Source organism: Equus quagga, chromosome 4 (genome assembly GCF_021613505.1).
Source record: "Equus quagga isolate Etosha38 chromosome 4, UCLA_HA_Equagga_1.0, whole genome shotgun sequence".
NCBI lineage: Eukaryota > Metazoa > Chordata > Mammalia > Perissodactyla > Equidae > Equus > Equus quagga.
Window position 1 is genome coordinate 81367412 of NC_060270.1, and position 21952 is coordinate 81389363.

The following is a 21952-nucleotide window of genomic DNA, read 5'->3' on the forward strand; positions in this document are numbered from 1 at the left end:
TATACTTGGGGTTAGGGCTTCCACAAATGAATTTTGGGGGGACACAGTTCAGTCCATAACAGTTACGCTCTGCAAATGATGTCCCTTTCAGAACATTTACATATGAATATTTGATTGGCAAGGTACTTTGATTCATGACTACTGTGAGGGTATACAGTGACTCTGTGTCAATTATTAGAAAGGACCACTCCTTAAAACATTTACTTCTGTATGTCAGAAAATTGTAATAATATTACCCTGTTACTACAAGATCTTTGCCTACTTTCTGCTGGAAAATTGTTATAAAATATCTAGATCAGCAATATCTACATGAGTGAAGTCCTTTAAAAATGGACCCTTTGTGCAGTGTGTACCTTTATATGGTGACCTGGGCTTTGACACTCTGTGGTACTGGATTATCATACTGGTTGGTTTTTATTACAAAACTACTTAGTAAATTCTGCAGAGACATTGCTCCTAAATTATGTAGAATTATTACATAAATGAGAAATTATTTTATCTGATTTAGAAGAATTCTACTTTGGATTTTAATTTAAATGAATTCTAGCTGGAGGCTTGATAGTCATTCAGACTAAGCAAGTGACCTCCTTGAATTTGCCCCGAGCTAGATATCCACATTAGAGGATTCCTAGTGTTTAGTGCTGGGAAACTTGCACTTTTAAAGTAGTAGGATGGGTCTCCAATTTTAAGACAGTGGAGCAAAGACATTCTACTCCCATCTTTACTTTGCAGAACAGAATTATACCTGAGTCTTGGCAGGGGTGAAGGTGAGGAGGCTGAAGAGAAACAAAGTGATTTGGCCTGGGCAACTCCAGAAAATCACCACATTCTGGAGAGGAAAGTATGCAAGGTTGTGTGTGTGTGTGTGTGTGTGTGTGTGTGTGTGTGTTGGGGGTAGAAGAAAAAACAGGGGCTTTTGAAAGTCTGATTCTGGTTAAGGAGCAGTGAGCACTCTCCCTGCTCAGTTCCTCATCTTTTGCACAGTCAGGTTTCTACCTCTTCCTGTTTTTGTGAGAGGCTGGAGGCTTATTCTCTGGGGACATAGAGCCATAGCGGTTGTGGACTTTGGACATCAGGCAGAGGAGGTGGAGATGAGGGCTAGAGTGAAGTCAAGAGGATGGAAGGAGAGTGTGAACAGGGACTGATGAGATCCTCATTTGGTTCCCTTCCTCCACCTCTTCAGCATGCTGGCCGGGCAGCTGTAGCACTCTTCAGTCCCGTGGGAGCCCCATCAATCTGGAAACACTTTAAATTTAATTTTCTCTTTGAGGATTTTTTGAATCACAGAGGGACCATGAATTCAGATCATAAACTCATGGAAAGGCCAGTTTAGGCCTCACAAGAGATTTTTTTTTCCCCCTCTCCTTCCAGTGTTAAGTTTCAGACAGGCAAGTGGCCTTGCCAAGACATTTTGCTTGGCATGTTTCTTTCTAGGTCACCTTTACAATGAGGGCCAGCTTTTGTGGCCATCACTTCTGGTATGGGGCCTTTTATGAGATTCTCCATAGCGGGACTTGGAACCAGGAAAGTGGAAAGTTCAGTCTCCAAGATTTGATAGAAATCCTCAGGATGAAAATTGTCTTTCTTGCTTACCTTGCATCCCAAGCTTTCACTTTGTTTTGTGCTTTGGGGTTCCTTTCTTTTGGGCAAGCCCAGAAATCCATTTGTAACATATATATTTTATGTCATTTTTTTTTGTTTTTCATTAGAAAGGTCTTTTGTGATTTCTAAGCCATTATACTGCCCAAAACAGAAGTACCCCTTGTTTTACCTTATTGTGTTTATATTGCTGACCTGGTAAATCGATTTATAGTAAGAATACATTTGTGTAATATTCTTCTAATCAAAAAAGAAGTAAAAGAAAAGAAAACAGAAAGGCAGATAGAATCATAGCTATAGCGAAATATCTGTACCATCTCCAAGGAAGTGGGCATTTTGTTTTTTTTGTCCTGGTTATCCCACACTTATGCGACAGAGCTATTCTCTCTGGCCAGCTTCTTGTGCTTAATCTGAATAAAAAAAGGATGGTAGCTTAGCTGTTGTGCCAAATGAGAGTATAAGAAACTTAAATATTCTAATATACTTTGAGGAAACTGCCGTTAATAGGGTGAAACTCTAGTACTAAAAAAAGAAAAGTGAAGATGCTGGCATTCCTCAAAGGAGAGTGAATTTGTCTATGGACTGATATGGTATGACTCTTATTTTGCTATTCACAGTGACTACTTTAAAACTAGGCTGATGGACTTGCCAGTATTTTTCTTTTGGACAGTACTTTCTTCTCATTCATAAGCTTGTGAGTAACTATACTCTATCATAGAAGAGAAACTTGGCATCTAACTGGAGATCAAAGTTGTCTAAGATATCCTTGACTTCCATGAAGTACCTGTGTTCTTTTTTGGTTTGTTTTCACTGAACAATGTTTATGTGGACCAAAGGAGGCAGATCTCTAATCCCTGTCAAATCTTTTTGTTCTCCCTTAATTGGTTTTTGCCACTATAAGAGGCATCCTCTTCTTACACAATAGTTTTGGTGGAATCTGTGTGTTTTCTTTGCATTCAAGAAATTTGTTTAAAATAAGGGTGCTTTTCCAGAAAAAAATGGGACAAAATAATCCACTTTCAAAATAAGTTCTGGATTACCTTTATTTGTAAAAAAGAAAGGGGTTAGAAATAGGTAGGAAGAAGTTAAGGAAAAAAGTAGTCTAAAGCCCTTAATAGTAAACTAATAGTACCTGGTATTCAAAAGGGACGATTCTCACGAAATACGTGTATGTGTATGTCTGCTATTTTAGTGAAGTATGCTTTATTTCATACACTATTTCATAATTTAATTTTCTAGGGCTTCTAATATGTGATTGAGTCTTTAAAAATTGATTTATATAATTTTCTAAGATTGTATAAACTATATAAATATAAGTTGTATATCTATATATAACAGAGGTAAGTAAATATATTAAATAAGCTGAATTAAGAGGAAACTATTCATATTAAAGATCTGAATACTCTAATTTTCTGACTGAAAATTGTTCTTCTCTAGTTATGTTGCTTCATGGGGAGAAAGTTAGAGATAAAGATACTAAACCACTGTCAGATCATCAGCCAACTTTTGTCTGGAAAACACACAAAAATACAGCAAAAACACACATTTTGAAATAAAGAAATGATATGGCCTGTCAATAAAATGTTAAAATGGCCCATCAGTTAGTCATGCTCTTCTTTCTGATGACAAGTATCCTTGCATTTTAAAAGAAGAAGCGAATTTCTCTGGATGATTGGACTTCTCTAGATGGAGGAAGCATAGTAATTTAACCTTATAAGTTGCACAAGTTTATTCTCTTTCATATTCATCTACAGAGATCACAAGAAGTCATTTCAGTAGATTCAGAGAGGAAAACAAAGATAGGGGGTTTAACTGTGACTGAGCAATAGTCAAAGACAGATACAGTGACAGTGTTTCCTATTTTTGGTTTATTTTTAGTGTGGGAGGGGGAGGGAAAAGGTTTGCAGGGAAGGAAACTAGAGTAACTTCTGTTTACTTCAAGACTTCAACAAAAATAGCCACATTAGCTGTGAACTGTGGGCATTTCCAGTAGCTACCTCGGGAACTCCTTCCACAGATGTACCTGTTTCTTAAATGGGAAAAGACAAGTGGCAATAGCTTTCCTCTCAGTTTCAAGAAGGGAGGGCATGATACCACTTGAGATCCCAAATCAATGTACTAGAGTTTCCAGTCTAGGCAATGAGCAATACTATTTTCAATAACTTTTGTGATATCATTTTTAATAACCGTGCTAATCTCATAGGAAAAAATAATCAGACTCCAGTATTCTTTATATTAAAGATCATTCTTGGAGGGATTTCTAACTTCAGTTCTTACTGCAACACCAGACTAACAATGGGAGGACATAATGTTCTTTATTAATTTATCTTACTAATTAGCACCTGGTTCCAAAATGATTGGTAATAACTATTTTTTAAGGAACTTTAAAATGATCTCTTCTAAATATAAGTTTTTTTAAGTGTGAAAATAAAAGGAAGATCAAGTTAGAATGTAGAAATTAATTGACAGTGTAGGGCAACTCTCTAAATTAAAATATCCTCAGATTTTTCCAAAAGAATGGGTTTCATAATACTGTAGGCACTATTTTAGAGAGTGAAGTGCAGGGTTTATAGCAAAGATTGCATTTTAATGTAAGTGAATAATGATTCTGGGAAGTATTTTTCATTTCCTTTGTATGTTTTAGGGTAGGATTAGGTTTATGACTTTCATGGTTGCTGCAGATAGAATATGTACATTTTAAAAAATTGGCAATAAATTAAAAATAAATATTAAAGGAAGTGAGTGACCTAAGGCACAGTGCTTTAGTAAGACAATGGAAACCAAGAGTGGATTCAGAGATGGTGTCTTTTGCCAGTTTCTCCATTTCTTAGATAAAAAGCTATGAAGCAAAGCACAAAGTAACTCTTCAGTCCACTTCCACCCCACCTGTACCCCCAGTATATATTTCTTTGATGAAATGGATATTGAGGGAGGGGATGGGTAGGCAGTAATGTTTTTCTCATTTGAGGAATGCAGTCATTTACTAAACTAGGAGCAATAATTTTCTCTTCTGACTGCATGGCTCTCAGTTACAGAAGTATCTTCCCTTCAGGAAGATTAATATGAATTTCAAAGTCTACTGCAAACTGTGTAAATGTAATAGGATTATACTTCCCTTGTCCAGGACCAGAATTCAGTCTCTTCAAATAGATGTGAATCTCCTGGCTTCTCTTAGCTCTCAAGTTACTAAGGTCAAGGTACTCATTTCCGTTTAGCCCCAGAGCCATCTTAGGTTTGTATCAGAAGGAGGTAATGTTTTTATACTTTTATTTGCATTTCTAAAGAAAACAGAAACTTCAGCACTCCTTTTAGTAGCAGTAAGAGGAGAAGGAACTCCCCACTTGCTCTATAGGCTCTATTTTAACAGGAGCATCAAAACTCAGACAAACCACTACTCTGAATTCCAATTGATACAAAAGTTGCAAAATAAGTGTGTTTTTAGGCCAATTATGTTTTGAAGGATTCACAATGTGGGATAAAAAAACCCAATCTTTTAACTCAGACACATGAAGAATGAGAATGAAAACCCTACTAGAGTCAGTTAAACTCAATACGTTGATAGGATGATCATCCTCATAGCAAGATATTAAAAGTAGGAACTGAGAGTAAGAAGTTTGGAGTTCACAGAGGCTTTCTAGTTATACCACAAAGGATTTGAAAGCCTATATCAGAATAGTGACTTTGGGGATGGATTATAAGGAATACACATAAGTCATTTTAAGAAAAAAATCAGTGCTAGTTAATAGCGAAATTTATATACAGAACAAAGGATAGTGATGAATTGAAAAGATTCAGTCATTTTAGACCAATGAGAATAGACAATATTGACTCAAAAATTGACATAAATAATTGACAAAAATAGAGATAGAGGGAGCTATGCAGTATTTAAGTATGCAAGAATAATCATTTCTGGAAAAATAACATGTATTTTGAAATCATCTGCTTAAAGGTTGTAGTTGATGCCAGTTCTTTCTGGGAGAGAGCACAGAGAAAGAGTAGAGGCCTAAGACCCAGAGGTAATCTGGGGTGATGAAAGTAATGTTCCTCTACTTTGGAATGTGAAGGACCTTGCCTCAAATCATAGTATTGCCATTCTCTCCTTGTGTGAGCTTGATCAAACTATGTACTTAACCTATCTGTGCCTCAATTTTCCCATCTACTATGGGAATAATAATTCCAATTTCTTGCTACTTTTACCACTGTTTATAGATGCTCAGGATATGTTAATCTCCTTTTCTTTTTCAAAGCTTGGAAGAGAGGAATATTTCCAATCCAAGGAGAAGGTAAATCTTGCAGCACATGGTTTATTAAAATAAATGAATGGAGAGTTTCATTGGTTACATTAAAAAAGGAGGGTTCTGTGACCAAATGGTCTTCCTCGTGGAAATTCTCAATGTCGAATTAGCCAATTGAAGGCTTTTAGAGTGCTGCTGTGAAGAAATCTATTACTTTTTCTTAAAGTAAATTATTGATATCATAGTGGTTTATAACATTGTGTAATTTCGGGTATACATTATTATTTATCAGTTTTTGAATACACTTCATCGTGCTCACCTCCAGTAGTCTAATTGTTGTCCATCACCATACATATGTGCCCCTTTATCCCTTTCACCCAGCCCCCCATCTCCTTCCCCTCTAGTAGCGACAGTTTGTTCTCTTTGTCCGTGTATTTTTATCTTCCACATGAGTGAAATTATGCAGTGTTTGTCTTTCTCTATCTGGCTTATTTTGCTTAACATCATACTCTCAAGGTCTATCCATGTTGTTGTAAATGACATGATTTTGTCTTTCTCTTTTTATTCCTTTTTGTTTTTTAAGCAGGGAATTTTCCCAAACCCATTTGCCCACACAGCTTGTTTTTCACAAAATACCAACTAACATCTTTACATTAGTGAAAAATCTTGGCACAATATCATTAAAATTGTGGAGGTAAAATTTTCAAGAAATATACATGTGGTATTGCCAAATGTTTTAGAAATAATTGGGTAAATAAAGATGGAAGAAAGGATTTGGCAATTGAGTGGACATAGCTGAGAATTCAGAGTCTAGTCTCAGCAAAGTAATTGTAGGTTACAAAAAGGTTATAGTTTTGAGACCAAGGACTGGAAGCAAACAGATATCGAGTAGAAGACCTTACAGAATGTTTGTCAAATAAAACAAGAAAAGAAGTAGTTTTATAGCTCAGGGTTCAAACGGTGAAGAGAGGATCACCCTGTACAAATATGAACACAAAATAGAAATAAGCAGTGGGGGAAATGTGTTGAAGCTGTTAGAGAGGGAGAAAATACTAGATGGAGCGTGATTCTAGAGGCAGTAAGGGATGTGACTGAATGGAGAGGTAAATTCAGGAGTTGAGAGTCTTTTTCCTTTCTTCTAAACTCTAGAAGATAACAGAGTACAGATGCAGGAACAATGAGGAAGAAAGGTGAAAGAGCTTTTATAAAATGGTTCAATGTCCATAGAAACCCCTTTCCCACTAGTCACCCATGATCTTCTAATTGTAAATCCAGTTTTTTTTTGAGCCCACAAGAGTCTACCTCTTTTTTGAGACTCCTCATCTCTACTGTCATGTCCCACTTTTCTCCTGTGCTTCTCTGTCTCACGTGAATGCTTATGTCCCAGGTTCTGAGCCTGACTTCTCTTCCTCCAGCCAAACTTTATACGGCATCATTCTTCATAGTTCTCCTCTTTGCTTTTATTGTCTTCTTCTATAGTGTCTCCCCAGATAACCCCGTCTCTTTCCAGAATTTAAGTTCTAGAGATGATCATCAGGTCTTTATTTCAAGGGAAATATCTCTCTTAACTCCAGATTAGAATTTTTACCTGCTGAACGTTAATTGCCCTGCAGACAATAATTTTTGAACTGATAGTTCAAATTCGTTGTTTCCAAAAATGAACTTACTTTCTTCCTCCAGGGACTGGATTTTTCTTCCTATTTTCAATCTCAAGTACTTGTGTTTCCACCTACCCGCTAATAGAGAGGGTCAGCCATCAAATCTTATCAGTTCCATCTTCATAAGGCCTCCATGGTCTCTTCTTTCTTTTCTGGACCCCTGTTACTGTCTTCCGGGGTGTTGTAGCAACCTCTCAATTGTTCTCCTTGCTCCAGGCATGTTTCTTACAAATCCATTGTTGAGTTCTGAAGCCGGGGCCATCCATGTAGAGTGATTCATTGGATTTTAACACTCCCCTACAGAAGAATTTTCAGTGACTGACCTTTTCCCAATCAAAGCTATTATCAGGTGCCATAAATAGCTTCCTAAGCTCATATTCTGATTCGCTTCTCCCACTGTTGTCTCTCACAGCTCCCACCAACTAGCCATTTTCCAGGTATCACAAAGCACTTGTCAACTTCAAGTTTCTTTTTCAGCTTAGAGGTCTCTTCCTTATCTTCTTCCACTTGTTGAGATCCTATACCTCCTCCTGATCCCATCCCAAATATTTTCTCCTTCTTCAAAAAATTCTATTTTTTCAGTTGCTGTTAAGCACTTCTCAATATACACTCCCTACTTACAAATACTTTATGTTTTATAGTTATATTATATCTTGAATGTCCTTCATACTGTATGTTTCAGTTCCCAAAATGCAGAGAATGTACCTTATTCATCTTTATATCACCAATGCTCTAAAATATCCCTATACTATATGCATAATAGTTGCTCAATAAATGTTTGTTCATTAATTATTATTCTGTGTACCAGAATACAAAGATCAGACCTTTGGCCAAATATAATGAGAAAAAGTACTTGTAATGCATGTATAATTTTATTCTATAAAAGGAAAAACAGAAAGTATAACAAATGAAAATTACTATTATAAAGTACTTTATCTATGCTTAAATCAAGTCACGGAAAAAGGAACTGTGCTTATATGAGTGTTTAGCCTCCAAGAGTAGAGGCTGTATCAGTTTTACTCTATAGTATGCATATTTTACAAATTGCTTCAAAAGTGCATTTCTAGTGCGAGACAATGAGGAGATGATAAAATACTGTACAACTTGATTCTTTGGTGTCAAGATCATGAATTGAACTTGTATAGTCATCAGGTGCCTTTCCATGAATTTATGTGAAAGTGGGAGGATTACCTAGAGCAGAGTGTGAAAAAGGTGTTGCTTGACTTTCTCTAGAGTATTGGTTTTCCAATACTCTAGAGAAAGTGGTGAATTTGCTCCCCAGCGGACCTTTAGCAGCATCTGGAGACATTTTGGATGGTCATGACTGGGGAGCATCAGGCACAACTGATATGCTTGTGGCATATCAATTGTTCTGACGTCGAGAACACCTACTTCTAGAACCAGAAGGGTAGTGTTACCTTCACTTCCTCATGATTAAACAGATCTAATTTAATAATACCTTTTCATTTAAAGGACTAATCAGAATACTTCCTATATAAATAACATTTCTTACAACGTGTACTCATTGTTAATAACATAAGCTAATTGATTAACTGCATGTATAGCTGTAAATTAATTACAAATGCTAAAGGCTTTTTTAAAGAATTTGTTTCAATATGTGCATCCAGAGCACTTTAGAATTTACAATTGGATGGAGGATGGTAATAGGACAGTTGCAAAACTGCAAACTCGTAATTAAATCTGAAACACGTGTGCAGACTGAAAATTTGAGTACTGTGCCATCTCATCTTACCAGTAAGTTCCCTTGAAAGCCTGGGTTTTGGAGTGATGTGAATGGTCTAGTTATATTCCACATAAAGAGCTGTTTATTCTGTGTTTATGTTTTAGAACCTGCTAAATTTAATTTGTAATGGTATTATTGTAACAATCTAATCTACTCTTAACAGACTTGGCATTTAATAAGTACTTTTTCTTCCTTACATTACCAGAAACAACTCCAGAACTGTTTTTTATCTACTGTTTTTTTCCATCTTAAGCTATTTATTCCTTCATGCTAACTACCTATATTTGTTGGATACAAATGCCCTCACCTCTCCCTGACTTCCAGCAGCAATTTCATCATCCCAGTATCTCTAATTGCTCTAGACCATGACTTCCTCATGATCTCACTCTGAATTGGCTTTTCTATGTATAGCATAACTTGCTCTTCACTTATTTCATCTTGTAGGTTTAATTTGTATATCAACACTCCCTATCTCTACCACCAATCTAATACGAGCAGTGATTTTTCTTTCTTGGTGGAACTGTGAATCAGATTGCCCTTTCCTTGCCAAGGTATTTGTGGCATCATTTCCCAGCCAGTCATTAAGACTCTAGTCTCCTGATTTTTGCATATTAAGTTGAATGAACCAATTGTGATTCTTTCAATAGAATCTTCTTGATACAAACTTAAGAACTGCTGTAGTTTTTATCTGGAAATGTGAAATGGTTATTTTTTCTCCTGTTCTGTGAAACACCTCGTATCATTCCTTTCTCCCTACCTTCATCTCTGTTTCTCTTTTTCTCTGTCTCTCTCTCTCACTGTCTCTTTGGCTTAAATAAACCAGAGTTGGTTCTCTTGATGGCAGTTTTAAATCCCTAACTGATATACATCAATACTCTCAACTTGTTATTCTTATATTCCACATTCAAAAGAATGGCATTGCTGTGAAATTATTCTGGAATCTTCTCAATTCTTAACTAATCGTATCTTATTAAGCATATGATTATAGATATAGAAGCCTTCTATAGATTCTACCCCAAATATATTCTTTTCTCTCTCTTCTTACTACTGCCAATTTAGTTCAAGGCCTCATTACTATCTCTGGACTATAATGTATTGATCTCCAAATCTATGCCTGATATTTATAAATAATTATTCCAGAATTAATTTCTCCTTATGTCACTATACATTTTTAATATATCTGTGTTCACTTCTAAAACATGAAATATAGGGCTGTTCATAATCTGGCCCCTGCTCTCATTTCTCCCCTTACCTGGCCCTAGTCACCACCGCCTCATACCTAATTCAGCTACACACTTCACTTTCCCCACATGGTTTGTCCTCTCTCTTTCCTTTGCTCAAGCTCTTTACCGTAGTTTCTAGATAGGAGATTCTCTTCTCACATGGCATCCTTCTTTCAGGCTCTTTTAGTGTTAGTCCTAACTGTTCATCTACTTATCTGTCAGGAGACACTGTTGGTGCACTGAAATTGTGTTTTATTCATCTCTGTGTCCCCTATACATAGTGTAGTGTCTAGCACCTTCTAGGTACCCAATAAATATCTGGAAAATCAATAACTTGTGGCTTACTTTTTCTTGTGGTGTTGGAATTCAAACTAATGGTAACTTTTTAACTTTTTTATTATGGAAAGAGTTTCAAATATACAACTCACACATATACATGTACCCATATTAAATCATTATTAACATCCTACTTTCATGTTTCCTTATTCCCCCATTTCTCCCCCCAATATCACTGCTGCTATCTGCTCACATGTGTTAGATGTAATTTCTTAGGTGAGCTTGTAATTGTCTCCATTTTCTTCACATTTTCTCATTGGAGTCACTATAGAAAAACAGCAGAGTCTGTTCCAGTTAAAACACTAGCACAATCAGCAATATCATAACAACAAATGCTAAAGAAATAGTCTAAAAAAACAACACAAATTGTCAATTGAATAAATATTTAGTTTTCTATTTTACCTAGTTTATAATACTCTGTTTAAATGACAAATTCTTAGTATTTTTCTCTAAAATATATTTAGTACACACATACACCTATTTTTTTCTTTGCATTTATTCCTTTTATATGATTCCCTTGGGAATTTTGAATTTTGCTACATATCATTTCCCTATCCATCAAACAGAGCACAAATGCCAAGTGGACGGTGAAACCCATATCAGTCTTAAATAGAGCACCTTGCTCTCCTGAAATGAAAAAGTCTTTTAGTTAGTGGAATTTCCAGGCTTCAATTTCTTTAAATGCTGAGGTTCTTCGTGACTAATTTGTTTCCATTAATGCCTGACGTCCTAGAATGTGTTATCTTCTGTTGGTCAAGCTGGATTAGGCTTTGTAAATCCATGTCCTGTGTGACCTGTCTTTCACTCCCTGAGGATTGAATTCTTCCTTTGAATTTCTTTATTTATGGTACATGTTTTATGGCTATCACTAAGTCAGGGTGCAGCACATTAAACCAGAACATAAAAAATTAAGTAACCTTATTCTCCTGTTGTAAGTGGATCAAGATTCTTTGGGAGAAAAAATCCATTTGGGTTGACAGTGACTTTTTAAATTCCTATATCCATGCCACAAATTTCTTCTAAACATTCTCTATTGACCCATAAGCTCCTAGACTATGAATAGAATTCATGCTGTATTGTTTGCAAATTTTTAAGTTATTTATATTATGCTTAATGAGAATTTTTTTCCTAATTTTCTTTAGCTTGACTCTTATTACACTTAAGGGTTGTCTTTCTTTCACTTATTTCTTAGAAGTCATCTGGTGTTATTTTCTTGGTGCAGTGACTCAGTTTGCTAGCCAACTAACATAGAACTTTCTACAAAATAAAAATACCCCACAATGTAGGGGCTAACATGTGAGTTAAAAAGGCTCCATTCATGGAGCTATTGAAGCTAGGTAATTCTCTCTCAAGAATGCTGTAGAAGACATTCCTTCACCTTTTTAGATTTTGTGATTGAAAGCAATGTAGCTACTATAGACTCTAAACTTATGATGCCAGATACGATTTTAAATCATTTTGTGCAACTCATATTTGGTAATGATTGGTTAACACCAATACTAAAATTGACTGCTAAATGACAGGTTTGACAAGCAAATACTCTGCTTGTCATGAGTAGTCAGATATATTGAAGATATTTTGAAGAACCCCCATAATTCATAATATGGAGGCTGACAAGTGCCAATATCTGCAGTGGGCAAACTGGAGACCCAGGAGAGCCGATGGTGTAAGTTCCAATCTGAATGCTGACCAGCTCGCGACCCAGGAAGAGCCAGAAAGAAACAATGTCCTAGCTCCAACTGTCAGGCAGGAGAAGTTCCCGCTTACTCAATCTTTTTGTTTTAATCAAGCTTTCAACTTATTGGATGAGGCCCACCCACATTGGGAGGGCAGTCTGCCTCACTCATTCTATCACTACAAATGTTTATCTCATCAAGAAACACCCTCACAGACACAGTCAGAATAATGTTTGACCAAATATCTGGACACCTTGAGACCCAGTAAGGTTAACACATAAAATTAACCATCACAAGTGGCTGGTCCCTAGGGTCAAGCTCCAATGACTAGGAACTCGTGGATGTTGTGGCTTCCTTGCTCATTGCTTGAGCCATTCTAATACACTCAGCCACTGGTCAACCAATATAACCCATCTTCATCAAACTGTCTTCCCTATAATTGACATAACATCAGTTATCTGGCTCATGTTTACTGCTTTGCCTTTTCTGTTTTTGTCTCCAGTAAAGTGCATTATTATTATTATTTTAATGTTTGAATTTGTGCATTCCTGTTTATATTTGTTGTCTTTTCCAAAGAATTTTCCAAAGAATTTCCAAAGAATTCCAAAGAATTTAAACATGTATAAATATATGATGAAATATAGGAGCTATTGGTTTTACTTTGTGCTATTGAAAGTGGGAGAGGATCTCAGAAAACATCTAGTGAGATGACCCCACTCTCCCACCATCCCTTCCCTTCCATAGTCTTCCCTACATATTTTATAGGTAAGCATACTGAGTTCAGTTTGGTCAGATTTGAGAATTTTTTTTAAAGCCACAAATTCCAGGTAAGAAATACACAGATATCTAAAAGGGAATAAATTGATTTCCAACCGGTGATTCCATAAATATGGCAACTATAATATTTAAACTCCAGTTCCATCGTGACACATTACATGACCTTGAAGTTGGTATTATACATCATTTTCTCCTCTCACACTCCTGGACTGAACCCAAAGTACCTAACTTTTATAGATGTATTCCATAGCAATTTTACTGAACTAGTTTGGTATAATCTTTATTTAAACATGTATAAATATATGATGAACTATAGGAGCTATTGGTTTTACTTTGTGCTGTTGAAAGTTTGCATTTATATTTTTCAGATCCAGAAATCTCAGAGGGCAGGGCTACAAAGTAACAAAATTTTAGTGCAACTATCAGCTGCTTTATTATTATTTATTTTTTTATCTTTCTATATCTTATCTTTTTAAAAAAATATCAATACATTCTTATCACACTTGAAAAGATATCTAAACTTATAGGCTTAACTGGCTATTAAACATTATACATTATACCTATTTTTAACTTTGAATAGTTGCTATTGTATCATGGAATTTTTTCTGTTCAGTATAGGAAATTGTCTTGGCACAAGTGAATGATAGATATGATTTTTAAACTTTCTTTCTCAATAGATTTATTATATTTTTGAGAAATCACTTTTAAACCATAAAACATGATATTATATGCAATCATTTACATCTGTTCTCTCAATCGAGCTATGACGTATTGAACAATATTCCTTACAGGAGCATTGCTGTGTCTCAGTGTTATGTGCTTTGTGAAAAGTATTTTGTCTACTTCATGGAATGAATAGGAGTAGATAAAGGTTGATTATGATTTCTCAAAATCCTGTTTCATGGATGGAATTGTTTCTTACATGTTTTGTGCTAGGGGAAATCAAATAGGAATCTCATTATACTTAGCATTTATAAACTTAATGCTATTTTAGTTGCTTCTTATTCCTACTTCCTCCTGCCCTCTGCAAGTTTCTAAACCAAAATAAAGAAAAAAATTTAATTTATTCCAAATAAAATATCCATACTGATTATACAAATATCATTTAATCAGCTATAATGAAGAGCTTAACCTGGGAATATTATTTTGTAATTTATAAAAGGTCATGAAAACTTAGAAGCTTGCCTTCCTTCCTTCCATCTTTGCTTCCTCCCTTGGAATATAATTGTCTGGTATGCCGTCTTGGTTTCATCTACCTTTTTAGCGGCACAAATTGGTCCAGTGATTATAGGATAACTTTGTGTGGTTTTTTTTTTTTTTTTTCCTATCCAACTATTGTTCTTTAGGACATTTCCACGTGGAAAATGAAATTTTCAAAATTTATTACCAATTCTATGTGGAATAGAGGGAGTAAGTTGTCCCCATTGTGTAATTTATACTGCCTGAAAATTTAGAGGTGAGAAATGTCTAAGAATTCATGAGAGGATAGCAGTGCTGTAATAGAAGGCACATGCTGGAAAAAGGAGAAGTAAAATCAGCCAAGGAAAAATGTTCATGCTTGTGATGAGGAGTGGTTGATTTGATACTGCAACATGGGAAAAGTAAGAGATCATGGAAGAAACATGTATGAGAAGAACCATTGAAAGAGCTCTCGCAGTGACTGAGGATAGCAGAGGACAAGACAGGCCAGTGAGGATAGAGACAGCAGGGGACATGCGGGAAAAAGCATTGAAGCTCTAAAAACCACCCTGGTGGGATGTGGAGAATAAAGTATATGTGGCTTTGCTAAATATGAAGTTCTTTATTGCAATTTTCATCACTGACAAAGGAGTTAAAGTCTTTTTATAATTGAAATTTATGACCTTTCTTATAATTCATAAAGCAGTATAAAAACCTCGCTCCCCCTGGCTCTTTAAAGAAATTATTGCACCCGACACTGCATCACAGCTGGCCCATTAATGTTTATGATGGGCATTAACCCAACTGCCCTAGCTTCCTTTTGAACTACTGCTCTTGTTTTTCCCTTCCTGGCTCCGGGTGGCTGGCTCTGGACCCCAGCTTTCAATACGTAATTCTGGCTCTCTCAGTCATGATTGTTAATTCATTCGCTTATTTATTTATTAATAAATTAAACAAGCATTTAATGAGCACCAGCTATATCATAAGCATCAGTTCTAGATACTGGAATACATTAATAAACAAAAAAATTCCCTTACCTCCTGGAACTTATATTATGATGAAGATAAATAGATTACCAACAAAATAAAATAAGGATATATGATGTCAGGTGTAAGTGCTGGAGAACTATGAATCAGGAGAGAAGAACAGTGAATATAGCAGTTGTGTGAAGAAGATAGTTTAATATTAAACATATTGATCAAGGAAGCTCTTGCTAAGAAAGTGGCATGTGAGCAAAGATTTGGAAGAGGGGAGGGAATGAATGATGCTTATATTTGGGAAATGCAAAAGTCCCAAGATAGTAAAGAGCCTGTTGCATTCAAGGAACAGCAATAGATAGTGAAACTTGAGCAGAACAACCAGGAGGAGAAAAGGGAAAGAGGAGGTCAAAAAGGTGGAGGAGATGAAGCAAATTGTGAAGAGCCGTATAAGGACTTTTGATTTTTATTCTCAGTGGAATGGGCAGCCACTGAAGGCTACATGCAGAAGACTGATATGATCTGACTTACATGTCTGTTGAGTGGATAGTAGACTATAAGTGGAAGGATCCAATCAGGAGGCTACTAGAATGTTGACAGGAACGATGATGGTGACTTCGATCAAGATGCTACAGTTGGAGGTACAAAATGGTCAGACTCTTAATATATTTTGAAGGGATTGTTGATATTTGTAAAAGGATTGGATGAACATCATGAGAGAAAGGCTATCCTAGCACGACTGGAGATATAACTTTGGGAGTCATGAGTACATAGTTGATATTTAAACCATGAGACTGGATGAGATCAGCAAGAGATTCCACGTAGCTAGGGAAGAGTCCAAGGAGTGAGCCAAGACTAAGAGATTGGGGAAATGAGGAGAACCAGCAAAAGAGACAGAGAAAAAGAGGCCCGAGGTATGGGAGGAAAACCAGAAGAATATGGAGTCTGGGGCACCAAGAGAAGGAAATAATTCAAGGAGGAGAAGGGATTGATGGTGCTAAATGTTCCTGAAAGAACAAGTAAGATGGTCGGAGAATTGTCCATAAGATACAGCAACTTGGAGGTCATTGCTGATCTTGAAAACGACAGTTCTAAGGAGGTGGCGAGGAGGAAGGAAAGAGCATGACTGCAGGGGGTTCAAGGCAGAACTGGAGCCTGTGACTGGGAAAAAAAATAAAACTAAAAACACCTTGCAACAGCTTTTGATATGAAGGGAATGAAGAAGTGGGGTAGAAGAGGCAGTGGAGTCAAGGGAGTGATTTTTTGTTTGTTCATTTATTTTGTTTGTTTCTAATATTGGAAAAAAAGTAGCTGAAGGGAATGATTCAGTGGGACGATAAACTCATGATGGCAAAAGGAGAGAATGGCTGGAAGGATGTTCTTAAAGGCAAGAAAGGATGAGTTTTACTTTTTAAAATTTTTATGTATTAAGAAATGAAGTTATTACCATTAAAAAAAGAGAAGGAAAGAAAAACAATACAGTGTAAATTCAACCCTTCCCCTTTATCAGTCCAACCATAATCTCACTTCTCAAGACTCAAAAATAACTGGGTGTGTATCTCTCCAGAAACGCATGTGCAAATGTCCACACAGACACACAGAGAGGCACTTTTAAAATATAGGTTCACACTGTGCTACAACCTTTGCAATTGTGTTGAATGTTAATAATACAAATGCATTTCCATATAATTATATGTGAGAAGTTCCTCATTCATTTTTTAACTTACATTTAATTTTTCTCTGGTTGTAAAATTGATACATGTTATCAGTATAAAAGTTAGAAAGTAAGGAAAAATTGTATGTTGTATGAAGCAAATACTTCATAGGAAAAAGCAAATGCTTTTTTCCTAAACTCACTTCCTAGAAATACAGCTATTAATATTTTTATTTAAAAACGTTATGTTTTATTTTATGTAAGTGTAACAGAATAAAAGGAACAGATATGAACATGAGAGATTTGCTGTAATTCAAATATTTTTTTTCGTTTTCAAAAATAGAATTATGTGGTTCTCAAAAATTAATCTAAAGTTCAAAAAATTCAGAGAAACATTAAAAAGTTGAAGTTATTATTGTAATTTTGATTGTGTTTCTTAATGGCCGTAAGTTTATTTCCATTAATAATACTTGGTCAATTGTGTCCTAAAAATCAGAATGTACCACTGATATCTAAACAGCAAACTAAATCTTCCTAAATTTTTTTAATTAATTAGCTAATTCAAGAAATATCTATCAAGTACCAAACATGTGCTAGGCATTATTTTAGGAAGTGACGGTTCAGTAATTTCAATTCAGGTAAAGCCCTTGCCTTGTGAAGCTTATATTCATTTAAAAAAAGAATATATTTTCATATATAAATCTAAATTTAAGAATGATAATAAGGGAAAGGTTGATTTAAAGGCAAAATTCTCATAAATGACAAAAGATTTTTTAAGAAAAAAATAGTACTGTATGGGATAATGATTATAGTTAATACCTATTACAAATTAAATAAAAATTACAAAACACATGACTTTATAGTCTCACTAGGCCTCCTTACCCCTCTACGGTTTCTTCACTGGTATATGTATGCTGTCGTTGTTCCAGAAAATTCTGGTATACATTGTTAATTGCTTCAAGTCACACTGTGTTTAGCTTGTTGCATCTATGAACCATGGCTCTTTTTTTTTCTTTTCCTAGTGTTTCCTTTTTCGTTTGTTTATTTGTTTTAAAAAAGATGATATATATTTTTCTCAGCACCTGTGTATTCCAGGATTTTGGTCATACAGTCTGCTTAATGGGGAATACTGTCTTCTTGAAGACATATCCGAAGGGCTTTCTAGATCTGCTACATGATTATGAAACTAGGACTTGAAGTTAAGTTTTTTTCTACTTCCTTTTTCTTGGATTTGTATTTAATTTTGCTTGGCTTATTTTTCAGGAGTCCTGAAGTGATAAATTTTGTGAGATTTTATGTTTTCAAAAATGATCTTATCTTCTCGTCAAACTGAAAGGACAGTTTAATTGAGTACAGTTGTGAGTTGCTTAATGACAGGGATACGTTTTGAGAAATGCATCCTTAGGCAATTTCGTCATTGTCCAAACATCATACTTGAGTGCACTTACACAAACCTAGATGGTGCAGCCTGCTACACACCTAGGCTGTATGGTCCTAATCTTACAGGACCACTGTTGTATATGCGGTCCGTTGTTGATGAAAACATCATTATGCAGCACATGGCTATAACATTCTGGCTTTGAAATAATGCCCCTCCAATGTTGTGGGTCAGAAATCTTATGCCAATGAGGCACTCACTGTATCACTCCAGGATCAATGAGAGAAGCAGAACAAGTAGGAGGTCTGGACTTATTAAGGGAGGTGGCTTACGCCCTTGTGGAAACTAGTTAAACAGTCTCTGTAAGGCTACATCCATCTGATGCTGAAGCTGGAAATCTATAGGGGGAAATCTCAGGAGGAAGAGGTCATGAGTAGGCTGGAACCCACAAGCACTAGTTGGAACCTCACAAGGACGAATTGAAACTCGGGTCCACCTCTGACCTTAGTAATGACGTTTATCCTGCCGAAGCTGGGTTCTTTGTCAGAGTTAAAGATACAACCTGGCCGTGGAGTTAGAGAAGCTAAAGGAGGATCCAGGGGAAGGTAGAACAGTTGTAAGCTTAGCTGCTGCTTCATGCCAAGGGCAAGTCAGCAGATCAGCAGCAATGTGTATGAGCTACGCAACAGGGGCTGCTTCCATTCCTCCTTTCAGTCTCTAGGAGTCTTCCTTGTGGCTCCCTCTAACCTGAAATAGATGAGGAAGGGAATTCTGGGAAATGTCATTTCGGGGAAACTAGCCAAGCTAACATGTTACAAAGCCATCACACATGCTTTTTTAGATAGCCTGTTTTTGTGACCTTTTCCTTCTTTTTCTCCAGACTTTAAGATTTTTTTTTAGTCTGGACTTCAAAAATTTTCTAAAAATTTGCCAATGTGTTTATCATCATTATCATCTTTATTCTTATTATCATCTGTATCATTTATTATTATAATAAGATATTATTGCTTAGTTATTTTAGTTTTTGCTCGGTAGTCAGTGGGCAAAATTTAAAGATTTATGTGTCTCTTTAATAAAGAAGAATTATATTTTATTCTTTCTATTCTTCTTTCTGTGATATCTTTTTTTTTTTTTTTTTGAGGAAGATTAGCCCTGAGCTAACTACTGCCAGTCCTCCTCTTTTTTGCTGAGGAAGCCTGGACCTGAGCTAACATCGGTGCTCACCTTCCTCTACTTTTTATATGTGGGACGCCTACCACAGTATGGCGTTTGCCAAGCGGTGCCGTGTCCACACCTGGGATTTGAAGCGGCGAACCCCGGGCTTCGAGAAGTGGAACATGAGAACTTAACCGCTGCACCACCAGGCCAGCCCCCTCTGTGATATCTTTAGACTGATATAGATCTTTTATATTTACCTTCTATACCTTATTTTTTTCTCTTATTGTCTCTCCCTTTCTTTTTCCCTTTGAAATATTTTTTTTTATTATTTTCCAGATCTCTGATATGGTTTTCAGCTATGTATATTCTGTTTTTTAACATGTTTATTGAGTGTTTGTAAATACCAATCATGTTATTTTTTAAAATTCTTAATAAATAATTCTTTCTTATTTTCTGATTGTCCCGTTTCCAAAAAGTATAAGGAAGACAGAAAGAGAGAACACAATATTTTCAAATAACAACCTTTTTAAAAAATTGATGCAATGGCCTCTTGAATCTTTCAGAACAGGAATACTTTACTTCTCTTCTGTAATCTCCATTATCTCTGTTCATCTTGGCCTTTCTCTATTAAGCTGTTGATTTTCCTCGTATGTCTTAGGATTCCTGGTTGTTCATTTATATTTGCAGTTGAAGGATGAGTTTGAAACTGGGCTTCTGCAGCAGCTTTCCAAAATGGTCATATCTCCTGAAAGGGAAGGATTATTTCGGGATTAGCAGCTCTTTCAGGTTTAACAAACTGTGCAGACCCTAAATAGAAGGGGAGTTCAAGTTGACTTTTTGCCTTGCTAATACCTCTAATATTGATGCTCCCAGCAGACCTGTGAGAGGCTCCTTTTTTAGCCCTCCTACCACAGATCACCTTCAGTCACGGTAACTCCCAAATCCTCCACTATGAGAGGAAGCATTAGATATTCTCAAGTAGGAAAAGAGCAAAAGACACTAAATTTTCTAGGAACATGTCTTGACAACCCAGAAATAAGAGGAAGCTGTGAATCAATATCAATTTCTACTTCATCCTGAATCCGACGGTGGTGTTCATTTACCTTCTGAAGACACACATGTTAGAAAAGCCATGAGAATGCTCTGGATAAATTTCAGCATTATTTATTGGAGTGTGGAAATGTGAATGTCAAGTGACAAATGTGAAATGTGTCCCTGAAAATGCTACGAGGCTTCCACTCCTAGGAAACCCCACAGATATTTTCCTGAAAGGTAAACAACAACGGTCATGCACTACTGAAGATCATTCTACTGTTCCCTGTGCAGTTTGGACACTGCTGGGCATAAATTAGGTTTATGTTGCAAAGGCATAAATTATATTCTTCTCAGAGTAAATTGTAGGATCAGCATGAATTTTAGAGCTTATCATTCTTGACTTTGGTGCCTTTGTCAATCAGAGGAGTCCAGAATCTGACCAGCAAGGATGCCCCTCTCTAGGCACTCGTTCTGATGATAGAAGTCTTAGAGTTCACTCACAGGAGCTGCTACCACCTGCCACTATGAGATAAGAATTCTTCTAGGAGGTAGGGATGCAAATAAGGTACCTATTTCCTGTCATACAAGCTCTTATCATTCTATCCCTGCTGTCTCATCTGATAAATGTCTGTGATGCACCGTAGAGGAAAGAATAGAAGCTTCCCAACATCCTTTCCTCCAGATATTAAATTGACCCCTTCTCGTTCCTCTCAACTACCCCTACAACATGGCGCACATATGCACTCACACTCACAAACTCAGGCCACAGCCTCAGCTGTGACAGAGGTGGCTCTGCTCTATTTGAGCTCTGAGGAGAAAAGATCACCCAGAATAAGAGAGCAGGCATTTTTAAACAGTGTGTGATGATTCATCTTACTGGCTCTGAGCTTCCTGATCAGGTTCCAGACCAGCTTATTTTCTGCTTCAGCTTCTTTCATCTATGAATAGAGATCTGGCAGAAACAATTTTCTGCTGTGAAGTTAGGTAGAGGCTTTATAAGTGATGGAATACCATTGTTATAGCATGCCACATTTAAGAAGCCCTATTGTAGATTTCATTCAGAATCATTATGAATAATTGATATATCTTAGCCCTAAATTGTCCATTAGCATGCATTGACACATAGTTGTCAAGTTACAGGTATCAGGCAAGTAACTTCTTTTTTTTTGCTTATTTTATTTCTGTAATTTTCTTAGTTTCAAGAGTACAGTGTGCTTTATTTACGGTTACAAAGATATTACATATTTTTTTAAAAAACCCATTGTTACACAGAATACTGTAAGAAAGTAATATAATAAAAATCACCTGAAATCTCACCAGCCT

The 21952-nt window shown here is 36.1% G+C and overlaps 1 protein-coding gene across 1 annotated transcript in view; it reads left to right on the top strand.

Annotated features, from left to right (window-relative positions):
* THSD7B (thrombospondin type 1 domain containing 7B) overlaps window positions 1-21952 on the top strand; it is a 675055-nt gene that overhangs the window by 355820 nt on the left and 297283 nt on the right. The window lies entirely within an intron of this gene.